This window comes from Myotis brandtii, unplaced genomic scaffold (genome assembly GCF_000412655.1).
Source record: "Myotis brandtii unplaced genomic scaffold, ASM41265v1 scaffold32, whole genome shotgun sequence".
NCBI lineage: Eukaryota > Metazoa > Chordata > Mammalia > Chiroptera > Vespertilionidae > Myotis > Myotis brandtii.
In genome coordinates, this window is record NW_005362269.1 from 795432 (window position 1) to 803278 (window position 7847).

Genomic DNA, 7847 nt, shown 5'->3' on the forward strand with positions numbered 1-7847 from the left:
GGCATCCTCCCCAGGAGAACACTGTGTTGGGCATTTAGTCCTCGCTCTCTTGCAAACCTGCTCTGTGCCTTCCGCCTCTCTGGGCCTCAGTTTCCCCATCTGCACAGGGGCTGGACTTGATGATCTCTAAGCACCCTCCTGCCCTGACGGATGTGCGGAATCTGTGGTCCTGTTGGCTTCGAGGACTCCTTGTGGCTGTGATTAAATGGGGGAGTGGGGCAGGGGGTGGAAACAGGGGGAGTGGACACTGCTCACGTCTTGCCGGCTGCGCTTCCCCGCCATGACCAAGTCCGGGCCCATCTCCCTGGCTCCTCAGTAGACAGTGCTTCTGTGTTCCATGAGGTTTGATTTCACAGCTCCAAGAGCCCGGGGCTCCTGGCAAGGAAAACTGTTTTCAAATAATGGTTTCAAGAAGCAAAACTGGAGAAGAAGCCATATCAGCTCAGGCTCCGCAGGCAGGCAGACAGGCGGGAAGGCCGGGGCACTGGCTGGGCCAGGGCAGTGGGATGGGCACGCTGGCTGGGGGATGGGGATGGGGCCTGGGCGCCAGCCCCAGCTCTGCCTCTCAGTGCTGGGCCGGGTGGCCTTGGGCAGACGCCCTATCCTCTCCGACCTGCACCCTCCTATCTGTACATGAAGCTGTTGGGGAACACAGTCTCCACGCAGGATGTGGCTTCTGAGCCCCATTCAAGCTAAAGGGCAGCCAGTGCCGGGAATTTCCCCAGGAGCCCTGAGACGAGTCTGCCCTTTGACCACTTGCTTCGAGTCCAAGCAGATGCCCGTAGCCTGTGGGAACTTTTGGAGGTTGGGCTCAAGTGATTAAAAGGAGCGGAAGGGGTTCTGACCGCAGGCTTGGCCCCAGGCAGCCTCTGGTGGGGAAGGGGCTGATCTCCAGGACAGCAGCGTGGGATGGGGACAGAGGGACAGCAGAGGACTTCAGGGGGGTAAAGTGGGGACTCAGAGGAAAGCAGGCAACATGCGATGGGCATCGGGGAGGCAGAGCTAGGTAGAGGCAGAGGCCTGAGGTCAGGACTGGGAGACATACTTCTGAACAAGCTCTGGCCACATCTGGGGCCCAACATGGACACAGTCCTCCAGCGCCAGCCTGCCCGGCACCCTCACCTCCCCACTTCTGGTCGCATGAGACCCAAGGCCATCGTGGTCCAAAAGGAGGCCCTGCCTGGGTCCAGTTCCGGCTTGTTTACTATGGACAAGTGACCCTGGGCAGGCCACTTGCCATCTCTGAGCCTCAGTAGGGCGTCCATGGGCCCTGTGTCCCAAAGTGTGGTGTCTTAGCCACTGCACACTCACCTGGCACAGGGAATCTGAGACGGACCCCGGATTCTGCTTTGTGAGCTCCCATGCGCATGGAGATTTGAGAATGCGGTGCTGGCAAGCAGCCTGGGACTCTGGCAAAGAGGCAACGGAATCCACAGACAGAAAGCCCCACTCTGGGTGACCCAGAGAGCTGACGGCAGAGCTAGAACGGACCCGTCTCCCTGCCCAGCCCGGGCTCCCTAAGGTGGTAGGATAGGAAAGTGAGACTGCGATTATGACAGTCCTGGCACCACCTAAGGCCTTTGCACAAATTAATTCGTCTAATCCTCACAACAACTTTGTGCGGTAGGTGCAATTATTATCCTCATCCTCACTGTACAGATGAGGAAACTGAGACACAGAGAGGTTAAGTAGCATGCCTAAGGTCACACAGCTAGTGAATTGTTAAGCCTGGACACTATAATTTCTGGCTGCCCCAGAAGCTCTCTCCCCAGGGGTCTCCCACCTCCTGCCCTGCCCCTGGGCCACCCCACCCCACAACTTCCTGGTGCCTCTCAGATGAGCAGTGACAAGGGCTCCCACCCACCTCACAGAGGAGACTGAGGCTCAGAGAGTGGCTGCATGGAGCTTGAACCCAAGTCTTCTGAGGCACTGCTCTCCCTCCGCCCCGCCGCTGCCCCAGGACCGAAAGGAGTCTGCTTGCCACTGGTCCCTCAGAGCCACACTGCAGGTCTTTGGGCAAAGTCAGCCCTTTCCCAGCCTGGCCAGTTCTGACACACACAGCCCCGAGGACTAGAAAGTTCCAGGCCCGAAGCCACCACTGAAACTCCGGGCTGTGTCTGACTCCCGTGTGAGCCGTGAGGGGTCCGGGGAGATGGTCGCTGAGGTCTTCACCTCTGGGCTGTGCCTGGGGCCACCTCAAATGCAATTTCCAACTAAACAGTCCCCCGGGCTCAGGGCCATGGAGTCCTGCAAACATCGATGAAAAAGCCTTTTTCCGATCATTGTTATGACCATTTTTGTCCACATCTCCTAGTGCACATGAGTTTCTCTGGGGTTTATACCGAGAGAGGATTACTGGGTTCTGGGGTACAGGCCTGTCAGCATTACAGGAAAACACCACATTATTTTCCAAAGTGGCTGAACCAAGTGACGTGCCCACCAGCAGTGTAGGAGTGGCCCCCTCCTTGACAGCACTTGAAATGATCAGATTTCTTGAAGTATATATGTTACACTTTATTTTGTATCTATCAAATTAGTGTAATAAAGAATGTAAGGAAGAAACAAAAATGCTGCTATGTCCTGTCCACATGGGCATCTAGAAATCGCCCTACATATGTACCAAGCTGCAGAGTACCCTGCAGGCCCTGGTTGGCAGTGGGCACTGCCAGGGGCCCTCCCCCGCCCAGCAGTATGCAGTGGCTGTGGTCCAATCAGAGGTCGCCTTAGGGCCGATCAGCAGGAATTCGGGGGGGCGGGGGGCAGGGAGTGGGGGAGCCCGCAGTGGCTGCCACCTCCTAAGGGCCTGTCTAGACAGGCCCCACGGGGCTTCACCACACATTTCGAGAGCCAGCCCCCTTCCCTCTTGCAAAAGAGGCTTGTTGGTGGCAATGCTCTGTCACCAGAAACCTTTTCTCCAATTCACAGTGTGCCTTAATGGACAGCGTGAATCACCCGCTCTCATGGCCCCATGGAGACCAAATGGGGCCTGTTTTTGTTCGAGTGAGGAGCTAGGAGGCTTCAGATGTGGGGTGAATCCCTGTGCCCAGGTGGTGAGGTGACCAGGCGAGGGTCAGAGCGCTGCTAGAGTGGGACTGCGGTGTGGTAGGCTGGTTGTTAAAGGTGCCAGAGGGAAGTCAGGCTGCCTGGGTTTGAATCCCACATCTGCCTGGTAGGACCTGTGTGGCCTTGGACGTGATAAGAATACCTGTCTCGTTGGGTTATTGAGCCGTCTGATTAAGTGAGTTAAAACGCATACAGCCCTCAGAACAGTGACTGGCATATAGTAAGTTCCAATAAAATGTAATTGCAAAACCGTGAATGCCAAAGGCAGCTTTTGGGGGGTAGGGGGGATGTACAGGGCTCGAAATCTTGTTTCCACCTGGGGAGGGGATAAACTGTTCCCTCAAAAATAACAATTGGCCCTAGCCGGATTTGCTCAGTGGATAGAGAGCATCAGCCCATGGACTGAAGAGTCCCGGGTTCGACTCTGGTCAAGGGCACCTCGATTGCAGGCTCCAGCCTGGTCGGGGTATGTCCGGGAGGCAACCAACCTATGTTTCTCTCTCTCTGTCTCTCCACCCCCTCCCCCCGCCCCTTTCCACTCTCTCTAAAAATCGATGGAAAAATATCCCAGGTGAGGATTAACAACAACAACAAAAAAACACCCAACAATTGCCACATATCAACTCTACCCACATCCTTTGCCCAGCACTCTCTGAGGTAAGAATCATCCCTCGGGGAACATGGGAGCTCAGAAAGGTTAGTCATTTGTCCAGAGTCACACAGCTTGTAAGAAGCCAAGCTGGGGCTCGACTCCAGGAACGGCTGACTCCAGAGACCATGTGCTTACACGCTAGCACCACCCCAGTGAGTTCGTGAGCAAGAACTAGTTCCGGTCCTACTCTGCCTAATAGGCCCAACTCTTGGCATTTGGGGAGGGGCCATTGAAGCCTCATGCTTCCTTCTGGATTAGTCACTGTTGTGCTAGGGGATAGCCTCCCACGCCCACCCCCATGCCTGCTGGGGGCAAAGATGCACCCTGGCAAAACAATCGTCACCAATGAGCAGCCCGTGGTGCGGCTGAGTACCCTGGGGGCCTCAGCGGTCAAGGCTGCCCCTTAGCCCGCACAGCCCATGGGAGATTAGAGGAAGAGGGAGTCAGCTAGGCCAAGGCTGGAAGAAGCAGGCTCCCCCTGGCTCCCCCCAAGAGCCTATACCAAGAGCCCCCTCCTCAAAGACCCTCCTCTGACCCAAGCCATGGTCTGAAGGAGGTGGAAAGCCCCAAACTGGAAGCCGATGGCTTTCCACCCAGCAGCAGGGAGGCAGAAGGGACCCTCCTCCTCCTCCTGCTTCAGGGCAACAGGGGTGGGAGAAGCGTCCAGAGGGAAGGCGGCTGCGCCTCTGATGGCACCACCCCTGGCTGGACTGCTGAGCTCGGAGGCCACTGGTCAGTCTGCCCCGAGCCTGCCAGACCTCAGGCAGGTGGCCCCACAAGAGCATTGGATCTGAGGGCATCTGCCGAGCTAAGCTGAATAGAAGGGGAGGAAGGGAAAGAACCAGGCTAAGACTCTGGCCTTGGCTCTGCAGCCAACACCCTCGGGTAAGTTCCTCCATCCCTCTGGGCTCTTCAGGCTGTGCTGCTGCTTGATTTGGAAAAAAGGGGGACAGCTCTGGTGACCCCATGGATGACAGTGATGCTCAGACTCTCAGGAGGAGAACCTGGGGTGGGGTTCAGAGTAGCAGGGGGCACACTTTGGACAGAGAGGAAAGGAGAGTGCGTTCCAGGTGGGGAGCTCTGTGCGCAAAGGCAGGGGCAGGGCTGGGAAGACATTTTCAGGGGAGAGCGAACAAGCCCGGTTGGTTGGGATGGAGGGTACGTCTAGGAACTCCGTGAGGGTTGAGGCTGGCAAAGTGGGGAAGGCCTGGCCGTGAAGTGGCTTGGATAGCCAGAGACCAACGCCCCAGGAGGGGACAGGTCCTTCTTGGCATCTGTCCCTTTCTGTAGCCTGTTTGTCCCCGTCCCCAAAGCACCACCCGGAGGCAACCAATGCAGGGGAGAGACCTGGGGATGTGGGCGCTGGTGACGGAGATGTCACCAATGGAACAGGAGGCCTTAGGGTGGCATCAGACGCGTAGGAAGCCCCGGGGCTGCAGTCACCGTCTGAAGAGCTTTCTGAGGAGCAGGAAAGGACAGGGGGTGCCCCCCCAGCGAGACAGATGTCGTCAGGATATTGGGAAGGAATCTCCAACAGTCTATCCAAAGAGGGATAGGTGATTGGAAAGCAGTGAGCTCCCCATCACCAGAGGTATGCAACCTTAGCAGTGACACCGTAGCGAGAAGTCAAACATGAGGTTTCAGGCTTTTCCCACCACCGGACTGGGACTTCACATCACAGCCCTGGCTGCCTTGGGCCAGTCTCATGGGGCTGAGCCCCCGTCCTGCCTGAATGTCAGATTCCCAGCTGGGCATGACATCAATTCTGCCCTGGCTGCGCATGGGGGCCTCTAGGGACTCCCTTCCCTCCCACTTCCTTTCACCACACTGCTGCCTTCTGCCCTTCCCAGGGAACACCAGGGAGACCTGGAGCCTGGTTGTGAGACTGGGTCTCTGGGGGACATTCAGCCGATGGCCTTCCACCCAGCAGGAATGAGGCAGAGGGGACCAGGGTCCCTGAGAGCCCTGTTCACACGCCCCAGAGAGTTTACATGGAAATTCCAGGAGGGTCACAGGGAAGCTTAGAACAAGATGCTTTATTTTTGGCCCCTTTCTTTCCTGTCCCTCCTTCCCCCCAGCAGTAGGTGGGGGGTGGCAGGGGGCAGTCACAGAAGGCTGGAAGAGGAAAGCGAGCCTCCTCTTTGGATTGAGTCACAAAAAGACCGCGTATGGAGAGATGGAGATGCAGGGCAGATGGGGAGGGGGGGCCAGGCAGGGGCTGGGGAGGTGGGCAGCTATGTGGGACAGGGTGGAGGGAAGGGCAAAGTCCTGGGCAGGGTCCTGGGGAGTGGGCATGAACACGGATCAGGCCAACAAGCATTCCTGGACACTCAAGACCAGAGCTACCTGAGCTCTGGGTTCAAGCTGGAGACACAGAGTCAGTCCAGGCTCCCAGAATTGACAGAGGATTGGGGCCACCAGGAACCCTGGGCTCTGGGTCCCCGACTCAACGCACTGAAAAGCAACAGAGAGTGACTAGATCCATCTCATCCACCTGGTGAACCAGTGCCTGCTTCATAACCTTTCCTGGTGTTGAGTGCTAACCTCACTGTGTCACAGTCCTGTTAGGGCTGACAGTCCTGTCAAGAGCATCTTCAAGGCCATCTCCTTGTGTTACAGATGCAGAACCCAAGGCTAACAAGGGGAAACTTGCCCGAGACTACACTGCCAGAGTGGCTGCCCTGTCCTATCCATCCTATTCGCCTCTTTCCTGCCTTCCAGCCAGAGATGAGACCATGGTAAGGTGCTTGCAGCCAAGGGAGGGGGGCCAAGGAGAGGTGGGTGACCTGCCAGGACAGCCTGTCTTTAAGAGGTAGTCAGAAGATGAAGGTCTATCTTGAGTTCTGTCTGCTCTGCTCTGAAAGGCCCCTTTCCTGGCCACAGATGGTCCCCAAAGTTGCCAGCTGCTGCAGATGGGAGGCTTCCTGTAGAGGAAAAAGCCCAAGGCCGGGTTCTTTCCTGGTTCTGCCCCAACTCTCCGCATGATCTTGAACATAAGGTCCTCCCTGGCCTCAGTGTGTCCAGTGCGGGGCTGGACCCAACCAATTTGGACAGCTGAAGATTCCCATCTATGATCTACCCCCATCTCCTAAAGAACCTCCTCTCTATCTTGGTCCATCTTAGCTTTGCCTCAGCATAGGAAGTAGGCCAGGCACGGGAAGAAAATAGCAGCCTGCAGATTGCTCACTGCCTCTATGCCCAGGCTTTGCTTTCCAGCCTTGGAATTCCCAGAGAGGCAAAAGGCCCTTAAGATCACCCCCGTGAAGGAATCTGAGACCAGAGAGATTTGGCAGATTGCTCAAGGACACACCACAAACCACAAGCAACTGGGGGTGGGCTGTGGGTCTCCTAAACCCTAGACCAGTGCTCTCTCCACTGCCCACACTGCCCTCCATAATAATGGGCACGTAAGCCATCCTCATGCGGACCTGGGCACTGATTTACCTTGACACCTCAAACCCCTACATGGGGAGCCTACAGTCTCTTCCACTCTGTGGGACTCGGTTTTTTTCTCCTATCAAATAGAAAGATGGGGTAGACCAGATGTCTCTAGGAGCCCTTCCACCTCCAACACTGGAGCTCCAGTGTTGCCACCTCAGCCCTTTCCTTACCAAAGGTGGGGCCACCCAAGCCAGGAAATCCCACCAAGTCACAACCCAGACCCCAGGGCTGGGCTTTATCCAGAACTACAGGCTTGGGCCCAGCTCCCCCTTGAGGATCTGGAATTTTCTTACCATAAAAGGACAAGCCTCTCTCGTCCCTGCTGCCAGCCCCGCTGGGGGAAAGGCTGAACTATTTTTAGAAAATGCAAGGGTTTGCTCCTAAACTCAAGATGAGCCTGCACCCAGGGAGCCCCCTCGCCATCTCGCTCACCCACCTTCTCTCTCTCCTCCTCCCTCTTCACCCATTGCCCTCTCTTCCTTCCCTTTCTCCTCTTCTTTTGGCCTCTCTCTGTCTTGTTCTCACTCTTACTCCATCAATCTCTCTTCCTTTGTCTTCTCGCCTCTCTCTTCCTTCCCCTTCTCCCCAAATGATCCTTCTCCTTTCCCCCAAAATCTTCTCAGAGTCAGCTCCCCTCCCCCATTCCCTCCCTTGGATCCTGTTTTTGGTGGTTGCAGAGAGTAACATATCT

At 56.5% G+C, this 7847-nt stretch overlaps 1 protein-coding gene across 2 annotated transcripts in view; it reads left to right on the plus strand.

Annotated features, from left to right (window-relative positions):
• Positions 1–7847, plus strand: part of LOC106726815 — a 19812-nt gene that overhangs the window by 324 nt on the left and 11641 nt on the right. The window contains exons 2-3 of one of the 2 annotated variants that reach the window (XR_001362921.1): positions 3635–3720; positions 6335–6453. The gene's annotated coding sequence lies outside the window, so the exon portion shown is untranslated. The remainder of the gene's footprint in view (positions 1–3634; positions 3721–6334; positions 6454–7847) is intronic. The other variant, XR_001362920.1, reaches the window with a different exon arrangement.